The sequence below is a fragment of the Meles meles genome, chromosome 8, assembly GCF_922984935.1.
Source record: "Meles meles chromosome 8, mMelMel3.1 paternal haplotype, whole genome shotgun sequence".
Classification (NCBI taxonomy): Eukaryota; Metazoa; Chordata; class Mammalia; order Carnivora; family Mustelidae; genus Meles; species Meles meles.
In genome coordinates, this window is record NC_060073.1 from 19,263,815 (window position 1) to 19,277,852 (window position 14,038).

The window sequence follows — 14,038 nt, forward strand, 5'->3', positions numbered from 1 at the left end:
TTTAAGCCTCTGCCTTCGGCTCAGGTCATGATCTCAGAGTCCTGGGATCCAGCCCCACATCGGGCTCTCTGCCCAGCAGGCAGCCTGCTTCCCCGCCCCCCCCTCCCGCCCCCGCCTGCCTCTCTGCCTACTTGTGATCTCTCTTCTCTGTCAAATAAATAAATAAAATCTTTTAAAAAAAGAAAAAAAAAGGTGACCCCCAGGAACCTATGAGTGCCTGACATACAGCAGGCACTCAATGAGTACTTGCTGAATGAAAGAATGGATACATAGAGCAAAAAAACATCTTCTCTTTATGGCCTCTGTTCTTTTTGTATTAACCTGAGGCTAATTTAGATTCTCGAGAAACACATCTTCTTTTTGCTCAAGATTCAATCAATGCAAGTCTCTCATAGCTTCATTGTTAAGGTGCATGCTATCATGCCTCTTTTTCTTGACCAATTTTTGGGGTGCTTTAAATTTTTTTTAATATTTATTATTTTATATTTTCCCATTTTGGTTGTAAAATGAGTCTGTTTTCCCAGCCCAGAATGCTTCTACCTGGAACACAGAGGTAAGAGTTACACACAAACAACAGATTAGCTTCTCAGTCCCCGTGGCATCCTCTAAATCACCTTTCATGACACTCTTTCTACTCGTGGTACTTATTCATTCACTCATTTATTTATTCGACAAATATTTACTAAGTCTTAATGTGTGCCAGACACCGCTGTCAATGCAGAGGATAGAGTAGTGAACAAAAGGGGCCAAAATCCCTGCCCCTGTGGTGTTTACATGTGGATGCAGGGAAGGTCAGGCAAAATAAGGAAAACATGTCATGAAAAACAAAACAGTAGAGGATTTATTGCAGATTATAAGGAACTAAAGAGGTGTTACCAAATACAATGTGTAAACTTTGATTCTATCCTGGGTCAGAAAACAAACAGCTAAATATATTTGAGAACAATTGGGGGAAATTATAATTTGCACTGGATGTTAGATGATGTTATGGAATTGTTGTTCTTTTTTGGGTTTTTTAGAGGTGGGGAGGAGCAGGGGGAGAGAGAGAGAGAGAGAATCTTAAGCAGGCTCCACACCCAGGTTGATCTCGTGACCCTGAGATCATGACCTGAGCCAAAATCAAGAGTCAGATACTTAACTGAGCCACCCAGGCACCCCTGTTGTTCATTTCTTAAATGTGTTAATAACATCAGGGTTGTGTAGGATCATAGGAGAATGCCCTTACTCCTAGAACTATGTCAGGGTAAGGTATCAGGATTCCTGTAACTTAGTTTCAAATGATCTGCCTATCTATCTATTGACCATCTATCATGCACAAACATAACAAAATGTTAGCATTTGGTGAAGCCAAGTAAAGGGCATACAGATGGCTTTATAATACTCTCATAACTTTCTTGTAGGTTTAAAAATTTTTATAATAAGGAGTGGTAGGAGTGGGAGAAACCGATTGCATTTCTAGTCAGAGATGTGGGTCATGATTAATTAGTTTGACTCTTGTTCTTTAACATTTTTCTCTAAGTGTGTTGATCCCTCATCTGGAAAGATTCCTTTCATTATATACCTAGCAACACTTTCCTTTTTCCATTGCAGCCATAGGAAAGGCTGGGGTATGGGATAGGCACAGGATGTTCTCTCAAAATATCTCTTTGCTGTGACTTTGTTAAATTAACATTTAACAGGCGGAGCATAGGGTGCTAGATGGTGAGTCTTGGTTCAACAGCAGACCACAGGAAAAACTGAAATTGATATGTTTATTTCCGGCAGGTCCTGGAAGAAGGAGAAAGTGTACCTTGAGGGGCCACACAGGGAGGTCAAGGTGGGGTGCAGAGAGAGAGAGAGTGACAACATGCCTGGGACCTGGGATAACATGCCTTTATTAGGGTCTGCGAGTGGAGTGCTTTGGGGTTTCCAGGCTAAAGCTGGATTGGTCCATTCAAACCAAAAGAGTGCGGCTTTAGTGAGCTCCACGGGGGTCTTGTTTAAGGGGTGCGCAAGGGGAAGGCCCTGGGAGCCAGGGGAGACCATTGATCACAAGGGTTGTTAGGGAAGTCATATAAGGAACTCAACAGCTTGCGACTCTGCCAGCTGCTATCTAGAGCATTTGCTGGCATGAGGGGACTAGTGTCAGTTTTAAGGTCCCTGCAGGCCGAACAAAATGGAGGCTGAGGCACCAATAGCCTATAGTAGCTTAGCTCAATTCCCTATACTCGTCCTTCAACTTCACCTGAAATAGTGCTTTTACATATATGTTATTCACACACTTTACAGATGCATTCAGGAAAGTAATAAAATAATTACGAAGCAGAGGAAAAACGCAAGGACAGAGTATGAAATAATTTAGCCATGAAGCCAGTAATATAGGGTGTATATTAATTAGACTCCTGTGGCTGCTATAAGAAATTACCACAAACTGAGAGGCTTGAAACAACTTAAATTCATTCTCTTAACAGTTCTAGAGGCCATAAATCCAACCCATGTCTTACAGGGCTAACCAAGGGGCCAGGACTGGTTCTTCCTGGAGGCTCTAGGGGAGATTATTTCCTTGGCTCTTCCACCTTCTACAGACTGTCCTCATTCCTTGGCTTGCGGCCCTTTCCTCTCCCTGCATTTGGCTTTCCCACTGCTTTTTCCCTCTTCTATTATCAAACCTTGTCTGCCTCTTACAAGGACACTTGTGATTATATTATCCAGGATAATCCTCCCCATCTGAAGATCCTTAATTTAATCCTATCTACAAAGTTCTTCTCACCATATAAAACGCATTCGCAGGTTCCAGGGCTTAGGAACTGGGTATCTCTGGGAGCCCTGCCATTATTCAGTTTACCACAGGGTGAGAGAAAAATAAAGGGTCATATAAATAAGAAATAAATGAGAGGATCCTCACTAATTCTTTGAAAATAAATTGGAAGTTACAATATCATTCCTCCTTAGAAAGGGTATTCCTTGTCACCATAAACACTTAGCCTAAGATAGTAAACCTGGATGGAGGCTCTCAGATCTCACTTTCCTTGTGGCTCTACCACTTACTATTTAAACAATGGCAGACAATTTATCTGCTGTGCTTCAATTTCCTTGTTTTTAACCAGAGATGATAATTTTTACTCAAACGGTGATTGAGAAGATTCAGTCCTATAATGCGTGAAAGTATTTAACACAGTTCCTGATCCATTTAAATGATGGTCATTATTATAATTATTTTATCATTCACAGAATAGGATGCGCAACCTTCACGTCGCTAAATCAGTACGCAGTATTTCCAGAGGCCTCTAGTGACCCCTTCTATGTGCATTCTATGTAATAAGTAAAGCTTACTCAAATGTCAAAAAATTTTTTCCAATTTTAAGCATATTTGACCAAAGTATCTCTAAACTATATCACAAACTTCCTTGTTTTACCAAAAAGGCAATAGTGAACATGGTTATCTTTTGCTTAATCATCCTGGCTTAACATTATGAATATGGCTTACTGTCCTGGAACATAACAGAAAGATGTCCTCAAAGAGCAAAAAGATGAATAAAATCATTTATTTGTCCCCTACATGATAAATGACCTTAAAACACTGCTTTTAATATGGATTTTCTCTTCACTGTTTGGATCCCTAGTTACTCCCTTTCTGATAATATTTATCATGATTGTTGGGGTGTGGCTGTGACATATGATTTATAAAAAATATATTCTGGTCACTGGGATGACCAAAAATATATTTATCATAGATATTTGGTCTTAGGGCACAATTACTGTCTCACAGCTCCCAAAACCCTTTGGATTTCCTAAATGTTGAGAGTGATAAACGTGTTTTTTGTTTGCGAATGAGGTGACTTACTTTCTTTTTTTTTTTTTAAAGAATATTCATTTATTTATAATTATTGTTGAGAGGTGACTTTTGAAAGCACATAAGGATGTGATTGCCAGAACCAACCTTGTGATTAGAGTGTTGGAACTTTCAGTCCCATCCCCTTACTGCTGGGGAAGAGAGAGGGCCTGGAGGTAAGAGTTCAATTGCCAAAAGCCAATGATTTAATCACCCATGCCTACGTAATTAAGCCTTCATAGAAATCCAAAAGGATGGGGTTTGGAGAGTTTCTGGGTTGGCAAACATGTGGAGATTTGGGGAGAGTGGTGCAGTGGGAGAGAGCATGGAAGCCCCATGCCCTTTCCCCAAAGCTTGTCTTATGTTTCTCTTCCATCGGGCTGTTATGGAGTGATATCCTTCTATAATAAACTGGTAGTCTATTAAGTAAAATCCTTCTCTGAGTTCCCTGAGCTGCCCTAGCAAATCACTCAGACCCGAGGAGGAAGTCCTGGGAACCTTGGATTTAGAGTTAATTGGTCAGGACTACAGATAACAACCTGAGTAAGGCAGTGGGGGGCAGGCTTGTAGGCCAGAACCCTTATCCTCTGGAATCGGATGCTATCTCCAGGTTGATAGAATCGGAATTGAGGTGAATTCAGCTGAATTCTTGGACACCCTGCTGGTGTCTAGGAATTCCTTGGTATTGTGTGGGAAGCCACCGCACTATGTTGCAATTGGGTCCAGTAACCTAGTTTAGTGGTTAGGCTAGCAATATTTTAGACCCCTCTCACTACTTTTTTTAAAAAAAGATTTTATTTATTATTTATTTGACAGAGATCACAAGTAGGCAGAGAGGCAAGCAGAGAGAGAGGAAGGGAAGAAGGCTCCCCGCTGAGCAGGGAGCCCAACTGGGGGCTCGATCAGAGCCGAAGGCAGAGGCTTTAAACCACTGAGCCACCCAGGTGCCCCTCTCACTACTTTTTTAAATCTGCAGTTGGTGACCTGATCAGTATTTGAAGATTATGCATTTGTAAGACGCTCTCTGTGAAACTCTTAGGAGACTTCCTGCCTCGTCTAGGTAGACACATATAAACTCTGTAAACACTGGCTCTTCAGGGACCATTTTTACGCACTTTCAAATTAGTGACTATGGTTTGAACACCCTAGAAGTTAGACTGCTATGTTGGTAAGATATGAAAGAGAGTCCAACCATGTCAGACATTAGCCTGAGGATCTAATGTTTAATGCAAATCAAAACACTAGAAAAAAAAAACACTAGAAAATTAATCAGTTTAAGATGTGACAATATCTTCTATTTAATGATCTTATCTTCTCAAAGTGACCCATTAAATTACTCTGTCCACCTGGAGTGGAAGAGTTCTTATGTTTTTGTTTACGGTGAACATCAGACAACCCTTGAGGCTAATGATGGATATTCTATACCCATATATATACAAATGTATACATAAACAGAGGAAATCTAGATTACCCAGTGATTTAGCCATATTAATTCTTGCTTTAACATTTTTACTCTCAACATTAATTCTCCTGCTTAATTGAGCCCTTTGTTGATAAAATACTTTTTTGTTTGTTGGTTTATTTCTCTCCCAAATCATTCCTTGCCCTCAGGGAAGGCATGTGAACAGCAAGTCTTATCTTGCTGTAGACTGGGCCCTCTCTGTCAGTTTTAGCTGTTGCCCATTCTTAAATGGAAAGGAGAGCAAGACACGCAAAAAGACAAGCTGGTACACTGCACAATTAAAATTCAATGAATACTCAGATGAGCCATACCTACATTAAGTATAAGCATAAAATCCTTAATAAAACCAAACAAAATCAATTTTTGGATTAACTGTCATTCAGATTATCCATGTCACTGGTGCTATGCGTTTTAGGTACACCCATTAAGTATTACTAAATTGTATTTTTATTAGTACTATTCTTAATGCAATATAGCCCATTTGTTTTAATTTACAAAACAGATGTAATGAATTATAGTGATATATGATGCTTCTTTCTCTATATTTTCCAGGAATCTGAAGAATCATGAGATTTTTTTTTTTGTCCTGCCCACAATGGCCAAGATGCACAATGGTAAAGAGCACATGTATTAGGTATATACTAATTACAGTATAATAATATAAAAAAAAGAAGCACATAATATAAAAAAAAGAGCACATGTATTAGGTATATACTAATTACAGTATAATAATAAGTGCCATTTACAGGGTACCTACTAAGTATTAAGCACTGTATGGGTACTTTTTATATTGTGGTGGTTTTAAGATATGTCCACAAAATCTCCTGATTCTCTTTAAAAGGCAGTTCCTAATTCTCTTCCCTTCAGTATGGGCTAAACTTAGGGACTCACTTCTAAGGAACAGAATAAAAGAAAAGTGACAGTATGTGACTTCATAGACTTCATAGTCATAAAAGGCACTATGGCTTCCTGCTTGCTCTCTCTTCCTCTGAGGTCACTTTTTCTGGGGGAAGCCACTGCCATAATCATGAGGAACATGAGAAGTACCAAGGTCTCCTGCCGACAGCGATACAAGTGAGCTTAGGAACCCTATTCAAGCAAGCTTTCAGATGACTGCAGCCCCAACCTAAGCCTTGACTTCAAGCTTTTGAAGGACCTTGAGCCAGGACCATACAAGTAAATTGCTCCTGCATTCCTGATGCTTAGAAATTGTGTGAAATAATGTTTACTGTGTTAAGTCTCTAAGGTAGGGTATTTATTGCAAAGCAATAGATAACTAACACACACACACACACACATATTTTTATTCTCACAACCACCATGGGATAAGTGGTATTCTGAGGGAACAAAGGCTTAGGTGGTTACTTAACTTACTCAAGGCCACACAGCTATTGGTTGCAGAGTAATGATACCATGCCCATATTACTCCACTATATTATACTATCTCTTTTCAAGTCTTGTTTCTTTCAGGCAGCTTTTTAGCTATCTCTCCCAACTTGATTAGCTTGCCATCAATGCCCTCATTCAAATAGATTAGGGGAAAAAAAAAAAAAAGAATGGCTAAGGACATAATCCAGAATTACACTTCTGGAGATGTCCCTTTAGGATCATATGAACCTATCTGGTATGATCGTTCAACCAATTATTTATCATCCATGCTATATTCCTTCCATTTATTCACAAGGATATTGTAGAGATGTTGTCAACGTCCTGCTGAAATTCAAATAAACTAAGCAAATATAATGAATATAGCCATACTAAGTACAGCTTTGTCCTAATTTGCCAATCTAGTTATCCCTTCAAAAAGGGAATATATTTTCATTGACTGTTTCATTTCTTGCTCCTTCAGAAGCATTACCATCATTACCATCATTACCATCATGCATTACCACTCCCATAACTTCACAGTTATCACTGGTTTTGATAAATAAATAACCATTTTTAAAATTTTAAAAAATTTTTAAAGATTTTATTTATTTACTTGACAGAGAAAGAGAGATCACAAGTAGGCAGAGGGGCAGGCAGAGGGAGAGGGGGAAGCAGGCTCCTCGCTATGCAGAGAGCCCAATGCGGGGCCCCATCCCAGGACCTTGAGATCATGACCTGGGTCGAAGGCAGAGGCTTTAACCTACTGAGCCACCCAGGCGCCCCAATAAATAGCCATTTTAGACACATTATTTGGTTTAAACCTCAGGACTACCCTATGAAGTAGGTTGTTCTCTTATTATTTCTACTTTACCAATAGGAAAATTTGGCTTAAAGAAGTTAAATAACTTGCCCAATGTCATTTTATTAAGAGGTGAAAGAGCTGGGATTGAAACCAGGCCTTCCTTACTCCACAAGTGTGGGCTCTCTTTCTTTCTCTTTCCCCTTTTCTTCCATCTCCTCTCCTCCCCTAGTCCTCCCCTTCCCCACTTCTTCAATAAACTCTGATAGGCTTACCATTACCACAGCTTCCTTTCCTGAATATCTACAGATATTTATTCATTTTAATAGTTGAAGAATATCACCCAAGATATATACCAAGGTCACCAACCTTCAGTCGGCTGAAATGACCTTCTGAATATGGGTTCCCTGACTTCAATCTTTGGAGCTTCTCTCCCCGCTGCCAACCCCTCCCCATAATGGGCACAATTTCCATTTTCTAAAGATTGCCAGCAGTGGTTCAGCCAGCTTATCTGCTAGGTCTTTGTACCCTGGAATGTACATTAGATCCAGGTTGAATTCATTTAAAGCAGTTAGGTGATCTCATACAATACCAGTCATGTTTGATTTCATTCCCTGGAACTACCATTCATTTTTAATACTGTTACACTGAAAAAATAAATAAAATGAAAAAAAAAAATCTAAAAAAACTACCATTCATTTTATCTCTTCCAGTCCAAACAGCATCCTCTTTAACTGAGAAGACTAAATCAAAATAGGAGGTGAATACTGTTTTTTTTTTCTTTCACTCATTAATAGTATACCATCTACCTAGGTCTCATTGTTCTTTTTGCCACAATGTAATTTTTTAAAGCTTTATTTATTTAAGTAATCTCTACACCCAATGTGGGGCTCAAGCTCAAGACCCCGAGATCAAGAGTCACATACTCCTCTGACTAGGCCAGCCTAGCACCCTGCTGCAATGTAATTTTTTAATAAGGAAGATTTTTATATATGCACCCCATGTTTATTGCAACATTATTTTTTATTTAAATTCAATTAATTAACATATAATGGATTATTGGTTTCAGAGGTAGAGGTCAGTGATTCATATATATTCTTATATAATACCCAGTACTCCTTACATCACATGCCTTCATTAATGTCCATTACCCAGCTGCTCCATACCCCCCAGCCACCTTCCCCTATTGCAACATTATTTACAATAATTTACAAGATGTGGAAGCAACTTAAGTGTCTATTGATAAATGCATGGATAAAGAAGATGTGGTATATGTGTGTATGTATATATGTATCATATATGTATATAATGGAATATTACACAGCCATAAAAAGGATGGACTCTTGCCATTTGCACCAAGATGGAAGGACCTGGATAATATTATGCTAAGAAAAATAAGTCAGACTGAGAAAGACAAATGTCATATAATTTTGCTTATATGTGGAATTTAAAAAACAAAACAAATTAATAAACACACAAAAGATGGAATCAGATTTATAAATACAGAGAACAAACTGATGGTTGCCAGATGGGAGGGAGGTGGGAGATGGGAAAAATGGGTGAAGGGGAGTGGGAGATAAAGGCCTCCAGTTGAGGAATGAATAAGTCATGGGAATAAAAGGTATATCATAGAATATAGTCAATTATATTATAATAGTTGTATGGTGACAGATTATAACTACACTTGTGGTGAGCCTAGCAAAATATACAGACATACTGAATCTATTTGTACCTGAAACTAATGTAACTTGTATGTCTACTATATGCAAATAAAAAGCAAACTAAAAAAATTAAAAGGATATTTTTTATTTTTATTTCTTTTTAAAAAGGATTTTATTTATTTATTTATATGAGAGAGAGCACAAGTACTCAGGGCTTGATCCCAGGACCCTGAGATCATGACCTGAGCCTAAGTCAGATGTTTAACTCACTGAATCACCCAGGCGCCCCAAAGGAAGACTTCTTATATTGTCTTCAGTATTTTGCCACAAGTCTCAGTTTTCTTTGTCTCTTATTTTCCCTTTAATTTAGTACAATTCAGTAAATATTCATTTATATGTGCCTTGATCCAGGCACTTGGCCAGATGCTAGGAACATAGGAACAGGTATATGCTCTCATGGAGATTATAGCCCAATAAGAAAGGCAGAATTTAAGCTAATGATTGTATGTATGAGAAGTGTTAGGAAAAGAGTATATAAAAAGCATATTAAACCTAATTTAAAGGTTCAAGTCTTCTTAGAAAAAGAGGCACTTAAAAAAAAAATACTGCCAATCGTATATAAACTCTTTCAGAAAAGACAAGAAGAAGTACTTCCAAACTCATCTTATGAGGTCAGAATAATGCTGACTCCCAATACCCTAAAATATCTCATGCAGATAGACACAAAAATCACTAACAAAATGTTAGTTAAAGGAATCCAATGATATATGAAATGATAATAAATCATGACTAAGGTGGATTTATACACATGAACAGCACAAAAGCGAAAAATCATGTGTCACTCAATAGATTCAGAAAAATAATATAAAATTGAATACCAATTCATAATAAAAATTCTCATCAACTAAGAATAAAAGTAAACTTGTTCAACCTAATAAAGGACATTCATGAAAAACCTCCTATTTAATTCTAAAGACTAAAAATTTTCCAGCCAAAGCAAGGTTATCTGCTCTTACTAAATTTATTTAATATTGTAATGAGGTCTTACTCTTTGCAATAAATATAGAAAAAAGACCCCACAGAGATTGGAAAGGAAGAAGTAAAACTGCCTCTATTTGCATATGACATGATTTTGCATGTAGAAAATTCTAAGGAATCTACAAAGAAACTATGAGAAATAATAAGTGAATTTAACAAAGTCACATGATATAAGAGGAATAAACAAAAGGTAATTATATTTCTATAATCTTGCAGTGAAATATTGGTAAAGAAAATATTTTAACAATAATACTGTTTATAATATTAGCATAAAACATGAAATATTTAGGGATAAATTCAATAAAATGTGTAAGAGCTATATATTAAATACTATAATACATTGCTGAGAGAAATATAAGACGACCCAAGGAAAAATGTACTATGTCCATGGATTAGAAGATTCAATATTATAAAGTTAACAATTCTCCCCAGATGATCTACAGAGTCTTCAAATCTCAATCAAATTCTTCTCAGGATTGCTTTGCTTTGCTTTCTTTCCTTCCTTCCTTTCTTTCTTTCTGTCTGTCTGCCTCTCTTGTAGAAATTGACAAGTTTATTCTCAAAGTTATATGGAAATGCAAGAGACCTCTAATGACCTAAACAATACTGGAAAAGTAAAAGCTGAAGTGCATATACTACCTTACTATAAAGCTAAAGTAATCAAGACTAAAGTTTTACAAATAGATCAGTAGAACAGAACAGAAAATCTAGAAATGCACCCACACATATAAAGTCAATTGACTTTTTTTTTTTAAACAAAGGAACAAAAACAAGTAAGTGGGAAAAGTAAAGTCTTTTCAAAAAATGGTGCTGAAACAAACAACTAGCTATCCAGATGGTACAAAAAGAACCTTGACCTCAACCTCAAGCCACCCACAAAAATTGATTCAAGATGGATTATAGACCTACACATAAAAGTTAGATTTCTAATCCTTTCATAAGAAAATGTAGGGCAATACTGTCACAAACTCAGGGTAGGCAAAGATTTTTAAAAACTGGACCCAGAAGGCACTAACCATAAAAGAAAAAATTGATCAAATGGACTTTAAAAACTTCTGCTCAGTGAAAGACACCATTAAGGGGAAAAAACAACCCAAAGAATGGTAGAAATATTTGCAATATGCATAACTGACTTGCAACCAGAATACATAAAGAACTCCTACTGCTCAGTAATTAAAACAACCCACCCAAAACTGAGCAAAAGATTTCAAAAGGAACTTCACAAAGAAAATGGTCAATAAACAATTAAAAACTGTTCAACATCATTAATCATCAGGGAAATGCAAATTAAAACCATAATGAGATAGCACTCCCTACTCAAAAGAAAAGCTAAAATTAAAACGTCTGGGATCACTTCAGCAACACATATATTAAAATTGTTACGATAGAGATTAGCATGGCCCCTGTGCAAGGATGATAGGCAAGTTTGTGAAGTGCTCCATATTTCTAAAAATAACCTTATAATGACAATCATGTCACAATACATACATATATCAAATCATCACATTGTATATCTTAAATTTAAGCAATGTTACATGTCAATTATATCTCAATAAAGCTAAGGGGGAAAAGAAGACTGAAAACACCAAATGTTACCAAGGATGTGTTAACAATAGGGATTTTTCAGACATTGTTGGCGGGCATGTAAAACAGTACAACCACTCCGGAAAAAGTCTGCCAGCAATTCCACCCTTAGATATTTACCCAAGAGAAATAAAAAAACATATGTCCATGAAGTTCAGCATCCTTTCGTGAAAAAACTCAGAACAAATTGGGTATAGAAGGGAATGTACTTCAACAAAATAAAGGCCATTTATGGCCCACAACTAACATACTCAATGGTGAAAGACTGAAGCCTCTCCCTCTAAGATCAGGAACGAGACCATGCCTTTTCGACATAGTACTGGAAGTCCTAGCCAGAGAAATTAGGCAAGAAAAAGAAATGGAAGCCATCCAAATTGGAAAGGAAGAATAAAACTCTGTAGATAATATCACCGTATATAGAACGATTTTTTAAAAAAATCCATCAAGGGGCACTGGATGGCTCAGTCGGTTAAGTGTCTCTGCCTTTGGCTCAGCTCATGATCTCAGGGTCCTGGGATCAAGCCCTTGTCAGGCTCCCTGCTCAGCAGGGAATCTGCTTCTCCTTCTCCCTCGCCCCTGCTCATGTGCTCTCTCTCTCTTGCTCACTCATTCTCTCAAATAAATAAAATCTTAAAAAAATTAAAAATTAAAACAATTAAAATTCCATCAAAAACCTCTTAGAACTAATAAATGAATTCAGTTAAGTTACAGGACACAAAATCAACGTACAAAAATCAGTTGCATTTTTATACACTCACAACAAACTAACTGAAAAAGAAATAAAACAATGCCATTTATAATAGTATCAAACACTATAAAATACTTAGGAATAAATTTAATGAAAGAGGTGAAAAATCTGTACACTGAAAACTGTAAGACAGAAGACAGAAACAAATGGAAAGATATCTGTGTTCATGAATTGGGGGAATTCATATTGTTAAAATGTTCCTATTCTTCAAAGCTATCTACAGATTCAATGTAATCCCTAGCAACATTTCAATGGAATTTTTCACAGCAGTTAAAAAAAATCCTAAAATTCATATGAAACCACAAAAGACCCTGAATAGCTAAATCAATCCTAAGAAAGAACAGAGCAGGAAATATCACACTTCCTGATTTCAAACTATATTACAAAACTATAACATAATCAAAACAGTATGGTACTGGCATAAAAACATTTGCACAGACCGATGGAACAGAATCAAGAGCCTAGAAATAAACCTATGCATATACAGTGAACGAAAATTTGGCAAGAGAGCCAAAGATAATCAATGGAGAAAGGTTAGTCTCTCCAACAAATGGTGCTGGGAAAACAGGATATTCAGGCAAAATAATGAAATTGGACCCATCTTATACCACTTACAAAAGTTAACTTTAAATGGATTAAGGACTTAAATGTAAGACCTAAAACTGTTAAACTCCTACAAGAAAACATAGAGGAAAATCTTCTTGATTTTGGTCTTGGCAATGATTTTTTTGTACGTGATACCAAAAACACAAATGACAAAAGCAAAAATAAATAACTGGGACTACATCAAACTCAAAAGCTTCTGCTCAGCAAAAGAAACAGTCAACAAAATGAAAAGGTTACCTACAGAATGAGAGAAAATATTTGCAAACCATATATCTGATAAGTCATCAATATCCAAAATATATAAGGAACTCACACAACTCAATAGCAAAAAACCCCAAATAATCCAATTAAAAAATGGGCATAGGACTTGAATAGATATTTCCCCAAAGAAGAGATATTATTGGCCAACAGATACATGAAAAGATAGTCAACATCACTAATTATCAGGTAAATGCAAATCAAAACCACAATGAGATATCACCTCACATCTACAAAAATTATTAATAAAAAAGAGGTAACAAGTGTCAGCAGAATGTAGAGCAAAGGAAACCCTTGTGTTGGGGAGAATGTAAATTGGTACAGTCATTCTGGAAAATAGTATGAAGTTCTTCAAAAAGATAAAAATAGAACTACCATACAATCCAGCAATCCCATATTTGGGCATATATCCATAGGAAATGAAATTCCTATCTCAAAGACATATCTCCACTCCCATGCTCATTATAGCATTATTCACAATAGTTAAGTCAGGAACAATATAAATGTTGATGTATGAATGAATAAAGAAAATACAGTATATGTATACAGTGGAATACAATTCAGCTATAAAAGAGAAGGAAATTTTGCCTTCTACAACAATATGGATGGAACTTGAAGACATTATACTAAGTGAAATAAGTCTGACAGAGAAAGACAAATGCTATATGGAAAGACAAATATATATGGAATCTAAAAAAGCCAA

At 36.6% G+C, this 14,038-nt stretch overlaps 1 protein-coding gene and 1 non-coding gene across 2 annotated transcripts in view; one reads left to right on the top strand and one right to left on the bottom strand.

The window, feature by feature from the left end:
• Window positions 1-14,038, bottom strand: part of CSTPP1 (centriolar satellite-associated tubulin polyglutamylase complex regulator 1) — a 190,613-nt gene that overhangs the window by 57,975 nt on the left and 118,600 nt on the right. The window lies entirely within an intron of this gene.
• LOC123950147 lies at window positions 11,486-11,587 on the top strand. The gene has a single exon (XR_006820148.1). It is a non-coding gene; the product is annotated as a U6 spliceosomal RNA (small nuclear RNA).